This window comes from Numida meleagris, chromosome 4 (assembly GCF_002078875.1).
Source record: "Numida meleagris isolate 19003 breed g44 Domestic line chromosome 4, NumMel1.0, whole genome shotgun sequence".
NCBI lineage: Eukaryota > Metazoa > Chordata > Aves > Galliformes > Numididae > Numida > Numida meleagris.
In genome coordinates, this window is record NC_034412.1 from 4,515,069 (window position 1) to 4,540,145 (window position 25,077).

The 25,077-nt window shown below is 47.8% G+C and overlaps 1 protein-coding gene and 1 long non-coding RNA gene across 4 annotated transcripts in view; one reads left to right on the forward strand and one right to left on the reverse strand.

Moving 5' to 3' along the window:
* Positions 1 to 25,077, reverse strand: part of TNIK (TRAF2 and NCK interacting kinase) — a 137,857-nt gene that overhangs the window by 84,284 nt on the left and 28,496 nt on the right. The window lies entirely within an intron of this gene.
* LOC110397405 lies at positions 1,083 to 23,627 on the forward strand. Of its 2 annotated transcripts, XR_002437747.1 has the most exons (6): positions 1,083 to 1,259; positions 1,782 to 1,863; positions 13,210 to 13,300; positions 14,613 to 14,722; positions 15,329 to 15,463; positions 15,764 to 23,627. It is a non-coding gene; the product is annotated as an uncharacterized LOC110397405 (long non-coding RNA). The 2 variants fall into 2 exon arrangements; XR_002437746.1 differs by having other exon boundaries at positions 14,613 to 15,463.

A 25,077-nucleotide genomic window follows, 5' to 3' on the forward strand; every position in this document is an offset into this window, starting at 1 on the left:
CCCTCTCCTGCTTTTCCACTCGGGGAGCCGCCTGGCCCAGCTTCACTCCAGTTTCTCTGGATGCTGCCTCCAACCACGCTCGCCCCAGGGAGCCCACAATGCCATTACAGACCCATCCTGGCAATTTAATTACAAGTGAATAATTGTGGTTAATGCTCACAGCAGCGATGTGACTGAGGAACGCAGTCACTGGCAGCATCAGCAGCACAAGCGACTGTGCGGAATGACTGCGGGAGGAACAACTCATCAGCGCTGCCTACAAGCTGTGAGCCTCCATGGCTTCGAACAAAGGGGGAACATGAGTAATTTCAGACAAAAGAATGAGCCCTCATCAAAACTTCTGAAACACAAATCTCCGAGCTGGCTTAGGTATAGGTGTTATAAAGTCTCTCTCTTTTCTTTTTTTCCTCCTCTTTCCTTTTTTAAGCTTTCTCATTTTGTTCCCTTCCTCCACGTTTCCAAATTCCTGCCCTTCTCTGAAAGAGATGAGCTGAAGAATTCCCTGAAGGCTGCAGTTCCCAGTATCTCTCGGATCAGAGATTTCAATAACCAGTTGCCACTCACTCCGCACGCACCCCCCAACATTTCTACTGCAGTGCCTCTCCTGCTCTCTCCAGATCTTAAACCACAAAGGGTCAACAGATCACAAGGGACATGGGACTCGGTAAAGGCTGGTGCTGATGACAAATGGAGAGTCTACTGGAAGTGCTTCTAAAATCTGTCTCAATGAAAACACGAGTAACACGCCGTGCTGTGATTTATTGTAAATGTGTCCCAGTTCTAAGAACTAAGTCAGGAAGCAGAAGTGAAAAACACCCAACGTGACAACAGAAAAGAAGATCTCTGCCTCCTCTGAAACTCCTGGACAGCATGAAAGCGCTTCAAAGGAAAACTGAAACCATTTCTCCTCCTGCAAGCGCAGTGAGTAGGTCACAAACGCAGCCATCCTTTCCAGCGGAAGCACCATGTTTTCCTGAACTATTTAATGCAAATTAGATTAACCAGCGGTTGCTCTTCTGCCCTGTGCCGAGCGATGAGTGCCTCTTGAAGTGCAAACATTTACTTACAAACCTACAGGAAAACCTCGCATGAGGCGAACCCGGCCCTGGGTCACCAGGCTGCTGATGTGGCACACGGCTGTGAACAAACGCCGGAACAAACTGCCGGGGCCACGTGCCACCAACCTGCCTCCTGCCCCGCACAGAGAGCTGGGAGGAGGAAAGCCAGCAGCAAAACAAAGACAGGCGGAGAAGACGGCGGTAGGAAGAGCAGTCGTTTCTCTCCATCCTCCCCCAGACCCAATATTTATAGTAAAGTCCCTAAAAATACAAGTTTGGGCTTCCTGCAGTGTTGCACTGACAGCCGCTTTTCTCTCACTCTTGAAGCCCCGCGAGCCCCCGCTTCCTCCCATTTCTTGCTGCCTTCCTGCTCCGTCCCCCTTTTTTTCTCCCCATTTCCTCTCCCCTGTTTATTTGCATTCTTTCCCTCTTCCTCCCCTTCTTGCACTCAGCTTTTTCCCGTTATCTCCCCTTCCCCACGGCTCCCAGCCCACACCATGACCAGGGCTCCAGTGTCCCACGGGTGGCACAGACAGGGATGACAGAAGGGCTCTGCCCCAGTCAAGGCACGAAACCAAAGAGCAAATTGTTCCTCACCCCCACCTGTGCTTCTCCTATTGCAGCACTCGGGCACAAAATAAGCAAAGATTCTCATTTTTCAGGTAATTTGCTTTTTACTGCAGTCCTAAAGTTGTCTGCAAATCGCTGTGTTTTGTTTCACAGTCAGAAAACACAGAGCGTGGCAGTGGACTCTTCAGCTGGACTTCACATGGTATCACCTTCACACAGACATCAGTCAGGCCAGGTTAGTTTTCTTGCCTTTTCTAAGCCTCTAAGCCTGTCCTGGCATTTCAGACTGAAGACCAGTTTCCAACCAGAATTACAACCTTGTCAGGATTTGGCATTTTTGTAACGTACTGAAGAACATCTCATTCCACCCTTCAACCTGCTGTCCTAGGATAGAGCCCTCTCAGCCTTGCATTAGACACACTTGTACTGAAAGCTCTCATGCAGGAGGAAACAGGAATGCATTATTTTAAGCAGGAAAAGCAGCACCGCCACCAGTCTGCTCCGAGGACTGCCATGTTTTACAGGAGAGCAAACTGCAGGAGTGGCTCCCACAACTTACAACCCTTTTTTCTCAGATTATCATTATTTCAAGGAAAAAAAAAAAAAAAGAAATTGATATTTCAGGTGTGAAACCAGCAACAGGCCTCTGGGACCCAAGCACCTGAGCAGGCTGTGGCAGCCCCTGCAGGCAGGTCAATGCTTCTGGGAATAAGGACACCCTACGCACGTGTCAAGACTCCCGGTGCAGGGACCCCAAGGGTCTCCAGCAGTGGGTTTTCTGGGTACAGACTGCACTCAGGAAGCTGGTGATCACAGATAATTAAGATTGACAGGCAGCTGGGTGGTGGACGAAGGTCGGCCCTTCTCCAGTGTGGCTCCAACCACTTTTAATCCCGTTGGCCAGCGTCTCCAATCAACTATAGCAGCCTCGGTGCTGCCAGGGAAGTAATCAGAGGGAGAGACTATAGGTATAAGCAGATATAATAGAAACTTAATTTAATTAGGGAAGTACTCAATCAACCGTGGGACATAAATACAAAGGAAACCAGGTTTATTAGTTCTGGTGCTTGCAGAAATGCCCGCTTGCTTCCTGAGTATTGGAGAAGAAAAAAAAAATAAGTAATCTTAATAGCACGATCCTCGTTTGCTATTTAACAAAAGGTAGTACCAAAACCAACTGCAAATCAAGCTTCTAGAGAAACAGCTTGCTCTCGTGATGGCTGAGTAACTGAGCTCACTGCAGGGAAAACCTGGTTCTGGTTTAAGTGTGGTTAAAAATTAGGAAATCATCACACCTTGGCCAACCTCAAGGGAAGAACTTCCAAGCCCAGTTCTGCCCTCAGGTCAGGTTTACACCAATGCTTCGCCAGGACTCCAATGTCTCATCGTTGCCTGAATATGAATAAAGTCAGGATTGCTGCATGTAGAAGTGCACGTTTTGTGGGATGGCTCGAGACACGACCAGTGAACCACATCCAGCAACCTCTTATTCCCTTTCTCTGCTTCTCTTTCCTAAACCTACAAACAGCCCTGACCCAAGGCTCTGCCAGCGGCTGCTGGGGCTGAGGAACATGACGAGCAGCTGGCTCGTAGAAACGCTGCTCCATCCTTGTTTGGGGTTTTCAGGTTCAGAGCCAGCCCGGTAACCCAGCGGGTGCGTTTAACAGTCACGCTTTAATGCCTGGATAAAGGTTTTGCCGAGAGTTTAATAGCACAAAGTGACTAACGGCAAGCTGGGGAACTATTTAGAGATTAACTAACTGATTGAGAGCGAGGAAAGGGCAGGCTGTCATTTTAGGATTAGAAATCCGTATTTTGGATGCCAATACTTTGCGTAAGAAAAGGGCCAGGAACAGCACAGCGGCTCTAACCCACTCACGAGGAACCAGCGGGACAAGGCAGGAACCGGATCTCTGTGCCGAGAAACCTGAAAAGCACTTCCAGCAACACCATCTTCTGTGTTCTCCAGGACATCTTCTGTGTTCTCCAGGACATCTTCTGTGTTCTCCAGGACAAGCAGGCCCCGAAGGGCCGATGATGCTCTGTGCACCGCCAGGTGCTCTGCCTACTTCAGGACAAAGTCTGATGGCACGTATGAAAGCCTAGCTTCTATCCCAAGGAGCATACAGACTCTGATTTGCACCCAAACTCACCCTCAATGCTTCCTAGGCATATATATATATATACACATCTATAAGCACCTATTACTTACATCTCCTTATACACACACTATCTATATATATATAAAAGCAGTGAATCAGCACGGTACATACTACCTCGTTTCCATCAGTCATGTTACAGATATCTCCCCAGAAGGGTCAGGGGATGAACTTGGTTAAAACCAGAGCTATTTAAGCAGAAAAATGGCCCTCTTGCTGCCTGCTGTACCCAGGGCATTCTCTGAAGCTAAGCTAAAAACAATATTTATCTTACCAGGCGCTCGGCGCTTTGTGTTTTGAGATTTTTTAGCTTCCAGTTAGGGAGGATTTTGCCGGCCCGTAAAAAGAAAACAAAATCCACAGTGAGGTGGAAATAATTTATGGACATATTTTGCATTTCGTTTGCTTGATTTTTCCTCCTTCCTTCCTCTTTTGATGTCCCCCACCCCACCCTTCCAGTTTAGGTTACTTAAAATTTGCAAAGTCTGAAACAAATAAACCAGACTGAAAATACACAGTAAGTCTTCAACCCTGCAGACGTTAAAAATAGGCTTTAAACCAGCTAATATCAGCATCAGCATAAAAGAAAGGACACCCTGACAGCTTTAATTATTACATTCTCTTGTTTTGCACTTCTGAAGAGCAGCAATTAAATCTCTGCTTGGGCTTATAAGGAAAAAGTAAGTGCTCTGCACCTGCAAAACTGACTCTATTACATCGGAGGATTCCAGCTCCCCAAAGCACATTATCCAGGGCAGCTCACAGAACAAACGTGCTCAGTGGAAGAGCTCACTGCCACCCGGCAGCCCAGCATTTTGCAGCCAGTTCGCAGGGAAGAACACCAATAATGGAAACACCTCCTCTTTTGCTTTGCTCTATATATTTATTTAACAGAAATCTCACCATTTCTGGACAAAGCAGCTGCAGATCACATGTGCGTGCAATGCCTGAAACTGCCATATGGCAATAGAAGTATTTTGCTCATAACCGTTTTGATTGCAGTCGCCTCTGGGGACCTGAACTAGGTCACTTTCCCATCAAGGCTCACTACAAACCATTAAATAAGTGGTGCAAGCAGGGCCCTTTCAACATCTCTTATAAAAAAAGAGCTATTTTGTTGATTAGAAAGGTAAAGAGAAGCAAGCACTGCCGCTTATGAAACCTATTTTCCCTGACTCATAAATATTAATTCTTTGATATTCAATAATCTAATTGAGTTTAGTGTTTGCAGCTGTTCCCTCATCAGCGGCAGTAATGAGGGTCTCGTTTGCTCTGATTACCTGGCTTTGGGAAACCTGCTGCAAGTACCCATCCCAGAGACATCCCAGAGACCTCTGCTCTCTTGTCACACCTGGCTGGGACCTGCACTTCTGTGCCTTGGAGGCAGAGTCTCACTGAGACACGGAGGCTGCAGCAGATTCATTTCCCTGGGAGGTTCGCTGTCACGCTCAACTCCAGGCTTGCACCGAGTAAAGATGGCTTAAAAAAAAACACACAACAAACCAAAAACATGACATAAAAGCATATTCCTCTTTTTTTCTCTAATATAAACCAGTTTTGACCAGGAGCGTCCGACCAGCCTCTCGGTGACTAAGAGGGAACTCGGTGCGTGCATGGAGGGCAGGCACCAGCTGGGACGCGGGGAGAAGAAAGGCGCAGTGTTTCCACGAAGCCGGTGGGAAAAAAAAACATAGCTGGGAACATTTTTCTGGCAGAAAACGTTCACTTCTGGAAGCGAAACGCTGATGGCCAAGGGGGAAGCGGAGCCCTCCCCCCCCAGGGACACCTGCACGTCATCCGCTGCAGGAGCGGCGTGGAGATGCAGGCACGCTGCCAATCCATCCCAGTGCCCACCGACACTGCTGCTCACAGCTCCAGGCCAAGCCACCAGCCCTGCTGTGACCGAGGGGCTCTACCAAGAGCCATCTCTTCTTCCTCCAAGCCTGGCTTTTCTTCTGTCCTTGCTTCATCGTGGCTACAACAAACGCTACTTCTAAATACTCACAACACGTTACGTAGGAAACTACTTCTATTCCAGACAGCTTGAATTTACCGCTAATTTTACAGGTCTTGAAAACTTCTACCGTGACTTATCAGCCTGGGAAAGAATGAATTATCTCCATGAAGCTCACTGTGCAATGCAAAAAGGCGGTACCTTCTCACAGCCCCCCCTTACCGCCTCATAACGGAGCAAAACGATGCGATAACGTCCTTGCAGGGCACTTCATCACAGCAATAATGTCACGCACGATAATTCACAGGAGCGCTTCTGCTGTTTGTCTTTACTGTAAGCCACAAGTTTATCTGCTGGCTGCAAGGGCCAAGCATAAGGGAGCATAGCTGAGGGTGCGCGTCATGCACAGCCGTGCTCGCTGGGAAAGCCTCGCGTTCCTCGTGCCAGGCCGACCGCTCTGCAGTTGCTGCTTCGACCTGCTGTGGGCTGTGCACGCAGCACAGCAAAGGGGATGCAGTGGGAGCTGCTTCAGGCACACTCCTGTGCACTCAGCCAGCACGCAGCTGCAGGGAGCCGTTCAGAGCGCTTCATCCCCAAAAGACACAAACGTGGGGAATGAGCGGCTGTGGCTTTTTAAGATGTCCTTTTCATGCTTACACACTGCCCTATCTCAGGCGGAAAAGGCAATCAGCTCGGGTCAAAAAAAGCACTTTCTCTGCATTACTCACATCTGCTGAATTCACTGACCAAACCACAGTGCCCTATGTTCTACTTTTTCAATCCTCTGCAATGGCAGAGGTTGGAAGGACCCCTTTTGCTCCATGCAGACCCATGGTGGAGCACGACCACCTGGGTGCTGCAGGGCTCATCCCAGCTCCAGGCAGCTGGAGTTAAGCTCTGCTGCTGTCAGAGCCAGAAGACCCTTCTCACACCATTCCTCTAAAGATACACGACAGATTTTTTTCTTCTGTTTTAAGTTGTTTTGGTGTGAGATTGGTATCTTTGAACAGGAGCTGCAGATAGCCAAATGTAACCGGGTTGATTGTTGGACTAGATGATCTTAGTGGTCTTTTCCAATCTTAATGATTCTATGATTGTATAACACTGATCCCCAGCTCCAACAGCACCTACATGCAATGCCATCACCAAGAGATCACTGCATCGTCACAAGTGTCACATGCAGTGCGTGCTGCTCTTCATTTTTAATTGGTCTACATGTAAGCAATGAGCACCAATAAGACTGCAATTCCAAAGGTACAGTGGCTCATCAAGTCCCCTCTGTCAGGGAGGGGGATTTCCTCAACCATGATGCCAACTCTTACAATGGATGCTGTCACCCCACGGTATCTTCAGGTCCAACAACCCCTCCCTGAGCTGCTCCATCTGCCAGAGAAGAGCCCTGGGCAGCAAGAGCTGCACACATGCTTCTGCAGCGTGGAGTGATGGAACTGCTGGTGGCTCTACCACCACCTCCGCCAGGTCCTCACCACGCTCCCATAAACAGCAGTGAATTCAGACTTACAATAAAAACAAGGGCTATCAAACTGCAGTGCTCTGTTCTAGGAGTGATTGTATCTGAATTCCAGGAGGCATTCACCAAGCTACAAAACCTCACCTTCTGCTCATGACGTTTCAATCTGCTGTTGTAATAGAGGTACACCCAGGCCCCTCTGCTACCATCAATAGTGAGGAAGAGACTGCTCTCTCCTTCAGGGTGATATAAGAACACCAATCCCACTTGTGGTCCCTTCCGTCCATCTGTTTCTTGCAAATAAACAACTGAACACACTCCAGGATTCTCCTCTACCAATGTGAGAAAACAACGGTGATTCATCACAGTGATCTGCTTCCCGACTTCTACAGCAGCTAGTGCATACACGCTGTGCTTACAAGAGAAAAAGGACCCAATAATCTTTTAGGAGGTTCTTGTTTGAACCTCAATCCCAGGATTAAGGTATTAACAAGGACAAGAAAAGTGCAAATAATACAGCCAGGGCTTTGCTGCGCACACCTCTTCGCACCCGTGCTGCTCATCTTGCAGTGCAAAGCCCCTGGTGAGCAGTCAGAGCAGGGTCTGGGCTGGTGACCCGTGTGTGCCAGGAGCTCCCCAGCTGTAATCCCCACTCCGAATTAGTCCGCTCTGCAGTTTCAGGCAGCCTGTTAACCTTGTTTCCTCAGATTCCCCATCTAACACTTACTGAACCTCACAGCGAGGTCTCTGAGCTCTCCCAGCACGGTTCTGCAGGGCGCTGCCTGTGCAGCTGTCCCACAGCATCAGGGCACGTGGCACCAGGATGTGCCCAGAGCCCGGCCGCACTGCTGGGCAGCTCTCAGAGGGACAGGGCGGAGGGCTGGGGCTTGGCATCCACAACATGACGAATGGAGAAAGTGAGCAATGTCCCGTGGGGCTGCTGTTACAGGAGAGAAAATGGAGGCTGGGCAGGACAGCAGATCATACTGAAAACACGTGGAACCGCAGGAGCATTCAGCTCCTGAGTCCTAGTCCCGGGATTTAACCACATATATCTGTGTCTTCTCCAGCTACAGCCCGCTGGGCATTATCTGACTAATCCTTCTAGTAAGGAGACCCCGAAAGCTTCGCCTTCCACAAAGGCTTCTCAAGACTGCATCCCAATCATTCAAACAGCAAAAAAGTCACGAGGGCTCACTACTGAAAGCCCCTTCAGAAAGTCGCCCAGTTAATCACCAAACCACCACAGAGCCCAAAGCCATCCCAAATGCATCAGCATGGCATGAAGTGAATCATCACGGGAAATGCCAGGAGCTCATCTGTCACCAGCCACGAAGGCAAGACTAGATTTTGCTCCAGACAGGAAGAAAAACACTGGGTAATATGAAACGGACCAGACCAGTCACTGGAGGAAATCAGGACAGCCTGCAAGATTTGTTCTTACCATTGAAAAAGAAGCGGGGATTTTCCTCCACGCTCTGCTGTGCAGGAGAAGCGCTGCACTTCCCTCCTCACTGCTTCCCAGGGCTCCTCCAAAAGTAAATTATTTAGGGACCCATCTCAGCAAGTTACTTCCACTCACTTGTGGGGAACAATGCAGCTCAACCTGGGATTTAACCAACAGCTGCAACGGTGCCTCATCAGCTCCATCTCCAGAAGACAGGCAGAGAGAGGACACAGGGCACCAGAGCCCAGCACTGACAGCAGAGGATGCAGTGAGCACTCGGTGTGGCTGCCATATGAGCATGGTGAGCTGCTCTCACTGCCCACACCTTTGGAAGACCTGCTATGCCTTCATATTCTGCACGGCTTCCCGTACAGGGGAAGTTAAAGAAGAAAGTTGGGTTTTCTACTTTTATGTGAATTGTTCTATGGCAACCAGAGGATGCTGCAGGTTAAACGCTGTAATTTGTCGACAAGTTTTAGCAGGGAATTGGGCTGCCAAGTAAGACCACCACAAAGCTAGAATCTGCACCTAGGGCAATTCCACTTAGGGAAAGATTAAAAATAATAAAAAATAAATACAAAAGACAAACAATCAAAAAACTAGAACCAATACCATTAAAGAGTAAAGGGAAAAAAGAAATGTGGCTAGTACTAAATACAAGCGTTGGATGTTTGCTTATTTTGCTGTTTTCCTCAAGCCACTATTGTTTTTCTTGTACCCCCACTGCAGAGCCATTTAAGAGCAGCCTGCAAGAGAGGGAATGAGAAAGGCTCAGGGTCACAGCACAGCATCTGCTTGCCCGACTGCAGTCCTTTTAAAAGCCCCAGAACCACAGGCAAGACCCAGGCAGAGCGTCCTGCAGCACTGACAAGGCACACGCATCGCTGAGATGTTTACTGAGATGGTTTCAAGTCTCAAGCATGTGAATGCTGCATGGAAAAAAGCCTGTGCTAGGGCCAAAGCCTGTGCTGGCAGCCAAAGCAGGCAGCACACAGCCTGATACCCTGACCCCAATTCGCTCTGACTTCTGGGTGAATCAAAGGCTTGCTGTAATTAATAAGACTACAATGAAATCAGATCAACCTGAGCCTTCTGAGAAACAGCACTTTCACCTCCAGCAGCCTCTCAAGACAGCAGGCCAACCCTCTCCATTGTCACCAAATGCATTTGGGACTATAAAGCACTGAGACAAGGGGGGGAAAATCTGAGAACAGCCTATCTGCAACCAATCCCAAAGACAATTTTTGGAAACATCAAGCAATGCCATGGAAGGCCTGCTGCCTCCTGGGAGAGAGGATCCTCCCAGTGCTCCACAGTGAGCAGCAGCTGCATGAATAAGAGTGATTAAAAAACAACAACAAAAAAACCCACACAATGCTGTGTGTCAGAACGGCACGGGCCCAGTTCCATGCCATGAAATGGGATTATGGCTCCCAGCGATCCACTTTGGTTTGTTTGCTCAGATTTGCTGGCGAAGCAATGGAAGAGGTCAGCTCCCTTTGCTGTGAGTGCTGAGGCAGCTCTGTACCTACTGAGGAGAGGAGCTTATCTCCTCGGAGCTCACTGCTAGTCACCAAGAGCCCGACAGCAAAAATATCTTGGGACCGTTAAGAAAAGAAGTGTGACAAATAAGATGCGTTCCTGCACACGCAGAGCACTATCCCAACCTGTACTCCCAAGGCCTAAAGGAAGGGCTGCCAGCGTGTACTACAGAAAGTATTTTTATGATCTCAATGCTATAGTCCACACCAGCATCCATCACGCAGATGCTGATGATGTGCTGAAGGACAGGCATTTATTGTCTGCAGTAGATACCCACCACAGCTGAAGCTTCTGTAATTACTGTTTCTTAAGAGAAAATGAAAGATTTATTACTCACATAATAGTCAATGAAGGTCTTTTCTTGAGCAGAATAGTGGTTTACTTACAGGCCTTCGTCTGTAGATCACACTGTACTACCCAAGATAAAATAGTTTAATTCTTTCAAGCTGTGATACTGGTTACGTGAGGCTGCTCCAGCAGTAATTAAAAGGACAGAGGCTACTAGTACTGTGCTGTGCATATGGGCACCAGCGTGGACTCCCACTTCCTACCCAGACAGTTTCAGGCTGTATTTCTTTAAGTTATGAAACCATAAGTAGAGAAGATTTATATTCTGCTGCTGGATAAAGGTCTTCAGCAGAGATCAAAGCAGTAAGCTGTAGCTGCAAAGAGAAGGTTGCAAAACAAATCCTAATTTATCAGTGGGGATTTTTTTTCCCCATAAAGTATGTACCATCCGCAGCAGGCAGACAAGATAGGAAGGCAGGCAAAAAAAAAAAAGAAAATCATCGATCATCAGAGAGGCTGTTATCACTTACAGATCTGCCATTAGCTATGTTAGAAATCCTAAACACAAGATAAAATCTCAGGTCTACGTTACTGTACGCCTCCCTTAAAAGAAACCTGTTTTAAATGAATACCACATGCACATGCTGCATCATGGGAGCCCACTGCCCCAACTCTTCTTCCTTCTCTCCATCCTCTTCCTCCCAGCTTCTTGCTAAAGCTGAGATTGGACTATTCAACACCAACAGGAAAACGCAGCCCCAGACAGCAGAAGACAAAGCTCTGAGCTCCCATGACTTCTCCGCAGCGAGCCCCAGCCACCAGTCACAGCAGCCACCTTCCATTATTGCCTATGGTTTCCACTTCTTTCTTTAGCACCAGAAAGACATCTCCTCTCTGCACAGCTAATACTGAAAGAAGTCACTGCAAGCTACAATCAAAAGGACAAACAAACTTACAGAGCTGCACCCATGTTTTTACACTCCTGAATTCTAATCAGTCCATTTAATTCCCACTTCAGGAGCCTGAGAGGCACCAGCACTGAAGGATGAGGCCATCCGAACTGCAGTAAGCCAACAAAGCTCAATATTCATGGCTTTGGTGCTTGAATGCTGAACTGCATCTCCCCTTTCCCCGCCCAGCTCCTGTCCCTTCCTTCTTCACTCACTGCCTCAGGGACGTGGCTCAAACTCTCCCAGCTTTGGAAATCTGGATCATTTAGAAACATCACATCCAGAAATCTCCAGGATTTGTTTGCCACCAAACAAACCTTGTTCGCTCTGGTTTTCACTCCAGGAATGTGGGTGCTTGTTGTGGCAGGTGTACCTGCGGTATTTCTGTGACACTTGGGATATGCATGCATCCTATCAGCTGGCCTCTTGGAAAGTCCTCCTGAGCTCATCTAAATGAGACGTCTGCTACACTAGCACATTTTTGGCTCTCGCAGTTACACTCGTATGCGCTATCCCACTTACCGGCCTTGGTCTGCTCCACTGTCCAATGGGCACACTTTGTACCAAGCATTAATTGTTACAAATTAAACAATTCTTCAGATTTTGCAGCTGAGACAGCAGGGCTGAGCTCTGCCCTCACTGCTGCTAAGGAGTCGGAAGGACTTGCAAACAAGACAAGAAACCCCAGGCAGACACGAGCTGTTACCCCCAGCTCTGCTCCAACGCCACGTGCCACCGACCACCCAGTCGTAGCGTTTGCTTTGGGTTGGAAGAGCTTGCAGCTCAAAGGGAAAACAAAAACAAAAACGGTGTTGGCTTGCATTTACCAAAGGGAGGAGAGAGAAAACCACAGCACAGCGTTTATCTAAAACCTTGGAGGCACAAACCTCTGCAGCAAGACTGCACCCAGCCAGGTGTGCCACATCAACAGTCATCAGCAGTCCTGGGATGGGGGGGCATTCGTCCCCACCCCCGGCCACGCTGGGCTGAAAGCTCCCACACCACCAACCCCTGCCTGCTTCAGGAAAATTAACGCAGTGTTGCTCTTAACATTCCCAAATACTCGGCCTTTCATCACCCAAAGCCACCGGCTTCCCCCGACCCCATCCTCAGAGATTTCTGGGAAGCAATGTACCGCTGCAGGGGTCCCACGCTGCCAAAACTACCAAGATGGGGCTAAATGACCAACAGCATAATCAATGCAACCCAAATGTGAATAGAAAACTCCAGTCCGACTCCCAGGATTGCAACATTTGCTGCATTTGTGCTACAAGCTCCACAAATGCATCGGCACAGCTTGGTCCCTGCTCCTCCCCTGCATGCAGGAACAAATAGCAAGATCAAATAACCAGAATTTAGGTGTTGCACAAATTCCTTGTACCAGGCTGAACTCCCACTTGTGCACACACCATGGGAATTTGGTCATTGCTTAAGCAGTTCTTTAATGCAGAAGAATAAATGGGGAAAAGGGAAAGTGCATCCATCATATCCCTGGCAACCTCAATCACGCAGGCTAGAAGGGTGAGAATGAAGAACAGAATTTGCCCTTTTTACCCAAGCTGAGGGTTAGAAAGACAAGATACATTCCTGACTATAAGCCCCTATGAATGAAAAACCGGCAGAGTCAATAAAATGTGAAGTAAACCTAATTCATTTTTACTATATGACCTACTTTCAGCAGGTTTTGATTCACATGAGCAGCTAGAGCTTCAAGGTGGTGATTCTGCAAGGTCTGTTCATTAAAGTCATTCTGTTCTTTATGGCTTTCAGCTTCAAGGGATAAGAAAACACATTTCTGCTCCAGGCATTCTCCAAAAAGGACCCGTTGGCACAAATCTCACAGCAACATGGGAGAAAACAGGTATGAATGCAAAAGCTGCCTCAGAGCTGAAGGAGGGTGGGGACAAAGGAAGTTAATTGTTGCAGGCAATGCAGCTCCCACTGTCTTCCATTGCCCGGCCTATCCCAAGCTGTGCTGCAGCAGGGCATGGATTGCTTACAGCCCCTGAGGAAGTAAGAAGAATCTGTCAAAATAATAGAAATGAGGATAAAGCAGTTCACTTCTGCGCTCCTGAGACCCACAGGGGCAGGGAGATAAGGGCATCGTTATCTCCACGCGTGCTGCCCATCAGCTGGCCCTGCAAAGGGCACTCTTGCGTTCCTCACCGAGCACAAGTGCCTGACCTTGGGCCATGGCACAGGCAGGAAAAGACATTGAACTGAAAAAGGGGCACCTGGAAGACCTCTAATTAACTGTCCTCATGGCAAGGTCCAACAGTCGGCTGTGTAACGAGCAGCTCACTCTACAGAGACCCCATTAAAAACAAACAAATCAAAGCCCTCCAGTGCAAACCAAAGAACAAAGCACATCTCCAAGAGCATGACTGCAAGTGTATACACATCCCACGGCAAGCCTCCCTCAAAAAAAAAGCAACCCAAAATAAAAAGGAGAATATATATTCCTTTTTTTTTAAAAAAAAAAAAAAAAAAGAAGTTCTTTCTACCAGGAAACTATCATATTGAATATCTGGGATTAAAGAGTTTCCTTCTTCCTCCAGCACCAAAGCAAAGGATCTTGCAGAAAATGTCTTTCTTGTAAAGAGGGAAAACAAAATTTCCAGGGAAACTCTAAGCAGCTTGAGCCTGGAGACTGAGGCAGTAATGAAAAAAGAGCAGTGATGCTGCAGCACTGCGTGTGCATCAGGAGAGGAGCAGCCAGTGAGTCACAGCGCTGGGCCAGCGCTGCCCTGCTCTCCTGCCTCCCACCTAACAGCGCTGCTTTATGGTTTAAGCCAAAATACTTTCTGTCCAAAGGGATAGAGTGTGAAAGCCAACGCTGGTGGGGATGCTGCCCCACGGCCACTCTGGCGGCAGCCCCAGGACGCCACAGAGCCTCGTTATTTTCCACTTATTTGGTCACAGAAATTCCTTTCAGGAGGCACACTCATTCTCTTGGAGCTGCAGTAACGAAGCAGGTTTTTAGCATTTGATTCATGACACTGACCCAGGCTTTAAAAGCCTCTAATTTTTCCATTATCTCCCAGCCAAAGGCAGCCCGATGTCTCAAACCTCGCTGGTGGGTTCCTTTGTGCCATAACCTCTGGCGCAGGTTTGAAACATTCTTTTTCTTGTCATTTCATCTTAATTATTTTACTTTTTTTTTTCTTTTTTAGGTTAAATCAAGTTCACAGAGTGAGCAAGACTAAATGCCCACACTGTGGCTGGTATCTATGGGAAAACACTTACAGGATGGATGGGAACACCTGACAGCATTTTTCTTGAGGTACCACAGAGTCAGTATTTACAGGGCAAAGGCATGTCCATGTTCAGAGTTTGCACAGGACCCACCACATCTGCAGTGCCATCACACCAGGCCACAACATACAACAGCCAGCAGTCATACCCAGCGTACTCAGTGCCAGGCCCACTGACAAAGCAGGTCCCCACACCAGGCTGTGGGACGCTACCAGAACCACCCCAGGCCCATATAACTCATGCCTGCAGCTGCCAGATCACTCAGCTGCTTTGATCACTTCTTCAAAGGATCCCCTTGGTTCTGTTGAACGTGATCTAACTCCCCTCTGAGCCCAAGCAGAATGTTTTTGAGACACAATATCATTTGTCCGCATTCAGGTAGGCCTCTCCATCCTCTCCTCTGCTGCTGAAGATAGACTGATGTGCAGCAACACAAACCTTGCAGGGACCACAGCCAGACCTGCTGCTACCTAATGGGCCTCTCTCCTTTGTGCTGCTCCTGTTTGCACCTGCAGAGGTTCTTTAGAGGATGGAGCTGCTGGGAAGCTTGCTCCCCACAGCCAGAGGCAAGGGGGGCCAGGCCTGCTCAATATCGAATGCTGAGCTGTCGATGTGCTGCATCTTCATTTTTCAGCAGCTGCTTCTCGATACTGACCCTGAAGCCAATTCCTCCTTCCCCAAGGACTCAAGGTCAATTGGATCTTAGGAGAGATGGGATGAAGGTGTTGGTCAAAGGACGGTTCATGCCTTTATGGGGCCCATATCTCAGGTAAATGCAGTAATCAGGACCCATCAGCAAATTAGTAGGTGCTTACCCAAGCATACCTTGCAATCCTCACCTCCCTTAGTCTATTTGTTAAATACACTGTTTCCTACTTCAGCCGTGCCTCCGCTTTCTCCTCCTGGGGAATCTCTTTTCCTTTGCAGTAGTTGCTGCACTTCCATTTCTTCTGCTAGAATCGGCAGTACATCTTGCGGTAGCCCCTAATGGTGGGCATCAATAAAACATGACTGGCCTTCCAAGCCTTTTGTTTCCCAGTCAAACATATATCTGCTTTTTCCCTTTCAGCACCATTCCCCTCTAAGCCCTGGCTCAGCTGCGGGACCTCTCCATTACTGCTGCTCGGCTGACATCATTTAGATGGATGTGGTGGGACCAGTCACCCCAGAGAGCTGCCTTCCTCCTCCATCATTCTGAGGTGCTCATCTATTACAAACATTTTCCTTCACATCTCAGTAGCTGCTCTAACAAAATATCAACATTCCTATCAAACGCGTTACATTTCTACCCATTTTTAGGTACCTCTGCTTTGCACGATTTGATTAGAAGCCTTCATACCCATTAAGGCCTGAAAGAATGAGTGCCAATGGCCTTTTGTAGGTTAATCCACAAGAGATCAAGAGAGTGCAAGACATTCTGTCTATTCAAATTACTCATTTTACAGTATAATAGTATGAATATTAATATTGTCCATTGAAAAAGTGTGTTAATTAGGATGTTGGCAGTTTTCTGGGCCACTGCCACCCAAAGTAAGCACTCGGGGTACGTGACTATTCAAGCAGAGGTCCCAAATCGCTGTCAGGCTCCTCCAGCCTGCTAACGACAGCAAAGCACGCGATTCCACCACAAGAGCCCGACGGTCAAAACAATTAATGAGGGAACAGCCTACAGAGGGTTAATGTTACTCGTTTTCCTCTACCAATTTCAGTTATTCCCCTTCCTAGAAAAACATTATTTAACCAGACCAAAAATAATTTGCATAGTGCACGTATGCTAGCAGCTGGGAGGGTTTTAAGCAAACAGAACAAATGCTTCATTAATAACCAAGTGCCAAGGAATCCTGAAAAAATTTTGCAACAGAACCCTGAAAACCATAGTAGCTTATTTTTCTGATGCTTGCTTTAGATTAAAAATAACCACTATACCCCTTTGATAAAACTAGTCTGGGCAGATCAGAGGACAGAGATGGGTGCATACCTAGAAGGTCACTGTAGTCTGTATATCCTCATGCAGGTAATGCCTCCACAAGCTCAGGTGGTCATCAGTACATCAGTAGCACGTACATGATCTTTAAAAGATGCAATATTCCTCCCTTCCAGCTTCTGTGTCTATTTTTACCCAATCTTAACTGTAGTCTGCTGATCTCAAGGTTAATCTTCATTTTCTGCTAGCAAAATGAAAGGTCAGCTACGTACCAGGCACTAGTGAGGTCTCCAGCTGCCCAGGTACCTACAGACCTGATAAACCCAGAGTCAGCATGTGTCTTGCTGCAGAGGAAACGCACATGGGCAACCCCAGGACACCACCAGCAGCTGCCCAAAACACCTGAGATTTGCAAACACAATTGTCTTCCACTACGGAATAAACCCTAGACTTCCTGGATGTTTCTTGTAAGAAACATTTGCATTGAATAGTCCAATTTGAATGGAAAACCAGAGTTTTTCTTCGGTTGTGGTGATTTCCCTAGGCAGAAGAGAAACGCCAGGTCCAAAGGACCTAACGTGCACATGGGCCTTCCCTGCTCTGCATCAAGGGAGGTCTTTTCCTTTTGGGATCACTCTAAGCTGGAAATAGGAAGCCAGCTTTCCCACATCTGAAGCCTTTGCCATGGCAATAAAGGCTCAAGGCCTTCCCATCAGAGAGACTGCTGCCAAAATGTATTTTCACAAACGCATTTCTCAGCATGGTGGGATTGACAACACATCCAGTATATCCCTCTTTGAAATATTAAGAAATACTATTTCTGACTCATACTCAAGAACCAAGAGATCCAGTTTCTCCTGCAAGCTTGTTGCAGGATCTCCAGCAAAGCCTTCTGCCCCCATCACTGCAGCAGGTATTTGCAAACATCTACTGAGATGTGAGATCTTCATTTTCAGAAGCTCCCAGCACCCTGACCTGCAGGGCATGTCAGCCAACGAAGGGGCCCGGCAGCACAGCTGAAGGTCGGGTCCTTTTTCTGCCTCCACTTAAACTGGGGCATCTTAAATTAGAGCAGACTTTGTGAGCGTGGATGACCAGGGCCTCTGGTCTTTGGATTCCTGGCCTGTATTATCAAGCAGCAGAAGACAGCATGCATGTACAGATGCATGGGGTGGAGAGAGAGGTTCAACACCAAACAATTTAGAGTTGTTGAAAATTGTAGGTTGGAAGCAACTACAGAAACCTCTAAAAATTCCCCAGGTCACTAAGCACTTCAGTGCCTAAATCTTTTCCTTGCAAGAGTTATCATCTATCACCTACCAAAAGCTAATCCTCTTTCTTCTGACTTTGCCTCTATCTTCTTTTTTCCCCATCCGTACAAGCACAAGTACCTTTAATCTTAATTTCAGATGTACTTTCCGTGATGTTGCAGATGTCTTATCTGCAGCTGACAATATTCACCAGGTATTTCTCCTTAAAGGACACTGCTTGACCTTGTAACAGCTTCCATGCCTCTAGTTCTAGACACTGAGCATTTCTATTTGAATGGATCACAAGTCATCACTCTTCTGTATCCATTATTAGCAGAGAGCCAGCTACCCAGCGAGCTGCCGCTTTGGGTTTTTTTCCTCCAAATGCAGCATTTCTTCTCAGGCAGAGACATATTATGGCAATTCAGACACTGACAACTGCGTAAATCACACCCAGGCAAAAGTTATTGATGACCTCATTCCAGTGAAGTATTATATGATCAGACTGCCCCACGGTATTTTGATCATCTGAGAACCCTGAAACTGAAAGTCGCAAACTCCATCTTGCTTGGGAATCTAACAAAGGGCATCATCTGTGACAAAAGGCACTCAGAGCATTTCTCTTAAATTACCTCATTTCACACCGGTGGCAACAAATACTTGTTTTCCTTTATTAATACACTCTCCCTGCCTATAACTGTTTTCATTTTTCTAATTCTGAATGTAAATGCTGTCACGTTATTGATCCCTTCTGCTAGAAATCTTTTCTTCTGCTTCTATTAGCTCTTGTACACAGCCTAATTTCAGTATGAGCAGTGCATCCAACACAACCGCCCTTCTGGCAGACCCGTCTCCTGGGAGCTGACGTGATTAATATCTCCCATGCAACACAAATCACATTCTTCAGACCCAGCTTCTCCACACTGCCGCCGTTCCCTAAATTGGTATTCTCACATCTTTTATTAAATGATATAATTAGCTTATTTCTTCTCAAGTGCCTTCTGAAATAGGTTGTGAATGGTCACCAAGAGGAGAACAAAAACCAACACTCGAAGAGTGGAGGCGCTCAAAGAGGCAACAAATCTCCTTGGCTATGCCAAATTTCAGCTATAGGCAAATGCAAAAACAGCAACAACAAAAAAAAACACAAAAAAATCTCATGTTAGCCTTCACAGGCTGCAACCTGGGTGCACAGCAATACCATCACACACAGGGCATGCCAACCTGGCAAACAAGTGAGTGGGGTGTAGTCTACAGCAAAGCTCTGCGCAAACAACTCACAAAACCCAAATCAGCCAGACAACCTGCCTGATGAGAAACACATCACTTGAGAGAAAGCCTCTCCCCGGACCCCTGATGCATTCCTACAAGCAAAAACCTGTAATCTGAAACTCCCATGCCCTGCACAATCTGGTATGCAAGCGTAACGGCGTGCATGGAAATCCATTTAATGCCCAGGGAGATGCACAGCAACCAGCGTGAAGGAACAACATGCCCTGGCAGTGCTGGCTTTGCAAGGACAGATCAGACCGTGGATCCAACCACAGCTGCTGGTTAACTCTGGGGATGAGGTTACTGCTACAACATCACCAAGGCCATCTCCATCCCACTACAGCCTGGCAGAGCAGCTCATCATGCCTGAAGTGCTTCTGAGCACACCCAAGTGCCACAGCTTCTCTATCCCAACAGATGCTGTTCTTTGTCAATTAAAAAAACCACTGTTCTCAGGTGACTTTTGAGGGATGTGCTCGCTGAGCGGCTGCTGCAGGACTTCAAGTAACTGTGCAAATGGTAGGGCTGGATGAGGCACCTCTGCACCGTGGGTCACTACTTCAGTTTTCTTCATTCTAAGGCAGTTCCGTGACTACAGTAAAAATGCTTTTTCAAAAGTCCCGAACTGCAACGCTGTGTTCCATTTCAGAAGCTCGCTCTTCTAACATAAGATTTCAATTTTCTTTTGCAAACTACCCCTTGAGTTAGCCTTATCGGCATTCAGATGCACAATTCATCTGGAACAGGCTATTCACAGAAATTCTGCTGAACTGGCTGTCTTTCTACTAGTTATGTACAGAAGAAAGGCTTTGGCCTCAATCCTGGATCTGCTGAATTGAAGTGCAGAAGAGAAGATCCCCAAAGCCCAGCAACATGAAGGCACTTCCACCCAGCACCAGCAGCACTGTCCGCTCTGGCTGTAACAATAACTACACTAATGAACAGAGGCTAATGGCAAGTCCAGCTGCATGTGCAATTTTTATTAAACACAAATTGCTGCTTACATGTGAATTTCTTCTTCCACAAAACAAAGATATATTTCCAGCCTTTCATGTTGGCCGTATCAGCTTCGAACTAGAGAGGCTAACAGGCTGCAAGGAAGGAGGTCGGCCGTAGACTTCTGAATGCTCAAGTTAGGTACTTAATGAGGCATCATATTCCCAACTAATGGTTTTGCTCAGGGACAAATTGCAACACCAAGGAAAGTATTAGCATAAAGACTTATCAGCTGAAAGACTTTTTCCAAACGGGGATGCAAAGCACCAAAAAAGCATAAACAGGGGATTAAGTGCCTGCCAGACTATGTCTCACCCCTGCCAACACAGTGCTAAGCCCACAAGCCCTGGCAGGACAGGCGATGGTGTCTCCCCAGTATGTCCCCTCTCTGCACTCTCTGTCACCATAGGTCACCACTACACCATCCCATCCCCTTGAGGATCCCTGAAGACACCCTCCATTACTCGCCCATATGGAGGATCCACCCTGGAGCTGACACTCCAACTGCACCGCAGTTGTTTCAAGGCAAACACAATACTAACCTGTAAGAGAAGAATCACACTTTTTAGCTAATAAGGAAGCATCCATGAGTTTTTTTGTTGTTGTTGTTTTCTTTTAATGTAGCAGTTGTACAGTACAAAGCCTGCTCTTGTTTGATCTAGATGCTATGCAGACAAACGTAAATTATGTTTCTTCACACTGACCCTGTTAATAACTATTTCTCAAGGGAATAGAAGAACTGTAACAAGCTAACACTATTTGTTTATGTGGAATTCAATAGCCAGACTTATTTAAAAAAAAAATCCCCATCCTACACAAAAACATCCACTGAAACGTGATGGAAAAGGAGCGGTGTGTGGCACTGCCCATTCCCTGCAGCAGGTGCGAAGCATCACATCCACCACGCTGCACTAATGGGGCTGGTCCAGATAAGGCGCCCATGGAGAGCTAACAAAGCCAGCACAGCTTCTGGGGGCTGTGGGCACCTCTGAAAAATTAACTATGGGAATCCAAAATCCAATTTTTATCCTTTACGCAGCTCTCCCCCCTCCACAGTTCCCGATTATGAACATACTGTGCTGGATTAGCTCCCTGCCCTCTCTGCCCCCGCACACAGAGGTCACTTCAAGTAACGCTTGCTCTCAGATTCAGTCTTAAAGTGGATTAAAAAAATAATCTGCAGAAGGCTATTCATGTTGCAAACTCGCCTGCACGGTTTGCAAGTGCTCAGTGAAACAGCAGGGGCTGCTGTAGAAGGTGAGGAAGGAACACGGGGCTCACACTGCCCACCTGGGGTGCAGCAGCAACACACCCACCCCAGCTGCATCACAGAGGGTCCGCCAGGGCAGGGAAGGCTGGACGACTTCTCTCAGGCCTGGCGTCAGCACAGGCACTTCCACCTGCCAAGGAAAGGCCTGAGGTTTGTTGCAGGAGAGCGCTGTGGAGGCTGAGCTGGAGCCAACGCTGCTCAACCATGAAATCTCCCAATCACGCAAGTGACGTGAACCCAGCAACCCAGGAGGCTGCGACAGCCCTTCCTTCCAAACACCCACACAAGTAGAAACCCATGCTAAGAGAATGCTCAGCAGGTCTAACTCAGCACCTCAATTTGTGATCCTGCTGCAGACCTGTGGCCACAGCTGACTCTGCTGGATCCGTCCTGCACTTCACATTGCTTCTGCTCAGAAAATTAAAGCAATGCATGAAAAAAGAACGTACCCAATGCTCATTCCTTAAGAGCAAAGTCATTCAAGTACAGTGAGAGGTCTGTATTCTGAACGCAAAAAGACAGGAACATCTTGCAAATCTGTGCTTTCTGGACCAAACCTTTGCCCAAAGGTTAGGTTAGGTTGTACGACACAGCCTGCACCAGTGGAGAGAAGGAAAAAGACCTAAACAGTAAAAAACAGATTGCACCAAGCCACTGTTCTTATGTGAAGGGAGGGGAAAGCGTTTGGGAGAAGGCTATGTTTGCTTGGCACTTTCCATATCTAAGTAATTAGCGTAAAGGGCTTCCCAGGTAAACCTAAGAACAGACTGAGGATGTTGAGAGCCATGCTTCTCGCTGCGGCGAAGACGATGCTGAGCTCCAGCTGGATGCCCTTTGGCATCGCCTTCCTTCAGGCCCTCAGTGTCAGCTGCAAGTCAGGCTGCATCAAAATTTGAAAAGATGCAAAAAGTGACAGGCGAGAAACATCTCTGGAAATAAGCGCTCTGGCAACCGTGAAAGCCTCAAATGTGCAGCATGAGCCAATGCTCGGATGCTGCTCCCCATGTGCCCTTCTCTAAGCTTTCTGAAAAGACCTCTGCTGCCCTTTTAGCTGCAGCTGCCAGCTCCAGAGTTGGGAGCAACACACCACCTCCGGGCACCAACACCAATCTGATACTCATTAGATATTATAAACAAGTCAACAACAACAAATCAGCACGCATCAGCCTCTGCTTGCGGCAAGACCCTCCCCATTCACCTCCCTATAGGGCATCAGATCAACTTATTCTAATAGGAGATCCTTCAGCAATGCAGCTGAGCCTTGCAGCAAACAAACCTCACCCACTGGCCGTGGTTGTGCTGTTACAACATCCTGCATTACAGAGATCAGAGCACCAAAAGCTGCAGGACAGGAAGCTGTCCCTCCTGAACAGGAGAGCAATGTACAACCCCACGCCTGAGAAGCTGCCTATTTTCTGCTTTTTGGAGGGTCCACCTGCACCGAACAGGTCATACATCCACCAGCACTGGTCCACCATCAGGTGCCCTGTGGATACTGGGGCATTACTGCTGACCAGTGAACTGGGTTTCTCTACAGAAGACCCAAAATGACAGGTTTGAGCTCCTAGACCAGTAGCTCTTGAGGGACAGAAGGGTGTACTGGAAACAGGGCTTGTTCAGGAGCTCTGCAGAGCGATGCCTGCACGAAGCATCCTTAAACCCCACCAGGGCAAGGAGAGGGCTCTTCCTCCTGCTGCACCCACCCAAACAGTGCTGCCAGACCGACCACCACGTCCCTGCCCTCTGCAGCACGCTGTTGGCTTTGTTTAGCATCTCCAAAGGCAGCTGTCTTCCCCCTGTGCCACTGCAGATATATTCTTGCCTTGCAAGACTGCGCAGTGTTTGCAGAAGCAGAGCACGCAGCAACGCAAGGAGCGTGCCCAGGCGTCCCTGCAGAGACACGCAGGGCAGCTCCTGCCCCCCACCTGCCCTTCCCACTGCAGGCTGCAGAGGGGGCGAGGGAATCAAGATTAAAAGGGAGACGAGAAATTAATTCGGGAACATTTTTAATCACCTTTTGTAAGCCGCGCTCCATAGGGCTGAAATGTAAAAAGCACCTTTCCCTCGCATTATGCAGCAGGCAGAGAAGTGAGTGTGACATATTGGCACGTAGGTGTGTGTGGGCTGGCTTCTTGGGGGGAGGGCGGGCTGAGGGTGCTCAGCGCATTCAGAGAACCAAGCAGCACACCGTGTACCAGTTGCTCTGGTAACAAAGCTTTCTTTTTTTTTTTAATTATTATTTTTTTTTAAATTATTTTTTGACATGAAACATCGTTTTCCAGTTCAGACTTCCTTGCTCGTATGGCCAAAAAAAAAAAAAGAACAAAAAGACCCACAACAAGTCCACATTTCAGAAACACACAAACACACGCAGCAGTTGAGTCAGCAAGGGAAGGATCTTCTCCTCTAGAGATAAGCTAACATCACAAGGAACCTGATAAGCTGAGGTTGCCAGTTCTCCCTCTGATAAAGCCGGTGTGCGTTGCGGTGCAGCAGCACGCCAGCCGAGCCCAGCCATGCCCCAGTGAGGAGTGATACAAATGTACAGAACAAACCCACAAGCCAGCAGCCCCACAAGAAGCACAAACCCTGCTGGGCAGTGCTCTGTGCAGTGCTGGGAGCCGGCCCAGAGGAAGCAATGGCTTAGTGCGTAATGCCGGCCTGCTAATACGGAAGGATTATAAAGCAGCCTGTAAGTCTTATAAATCCACTCACATCCACACAGCCCTGTGCGACCTTGAGGACCCAGGGGTACCCTGTGGGGCAGCGTCCCTCACACCAACCCCACACTCAGACTTGTATTATCCAGAACGCGGGGGAATGAGCTAACCAGAGGGCCTCAGCCTGCAGCGTCCATCAGACCACGCCACAGGGCAGATACATACATGTACGTGGATGAGGTTACACCTGCAGCCTGCTGTGCCACGCAGCACGGGTGAGTCCTGAAGAAGAAACTGAGAACTGGTAGTGACCCAAAGCCACGGGTATGGCACTAGAAGAACACATTTGGCTCGAGGAATGCCCAGTCCATTTTATAAACTAACAAGAAGGTGGGAGAAGTGCAATGCTTAAGATGCCCCCTCTGAATGCAAAGGCTGGCTGCCACGGGTCAGAGATAGTGACCACGGGACAGGCACTGAGATGGCTCGGGGAGGCGGCAGCAGGCAGCCTGCAGGCAGCAGGGCCTCTCTAGCAAGGCACAGCAGTCAGCTTTCAGCTACAAAGGCTGTGTACACAGCTAAGATTAATTCTTTACAGCAACAGTCTGCAGGAAATAATAATTTTGTGCAGCATGGTAACTTCTTCCACTGGGCTAAAAGCAACAGTGATTAATTATCAAACTATTGACCATCAGTCTTTCAGAAAGAGAGACAATAAAACAACCAATTATTAAAAACAATTAATGTCATTCTCAACTCAAGCTAATTATTTGAACTGCTAATAATGACCTGGGAACCTGCAGAGTCTCTGTTCCCACCAGGGCTGAGCCAGACCATGGGCAGGCTTAACACGGCACAAGCCTGCGCAGGAGTTATTCTCTCATACCTCCCCTTGATAAAAAAAATGCAAAACAGAGAAAGAAATCTTTCCCTATCTTTAGCATATCCACCTGCTCCCTGTCCAGCAGCGGGATGCACAGCAGTGCCCGAGGTGCTGGGTGCTAAAGAAGC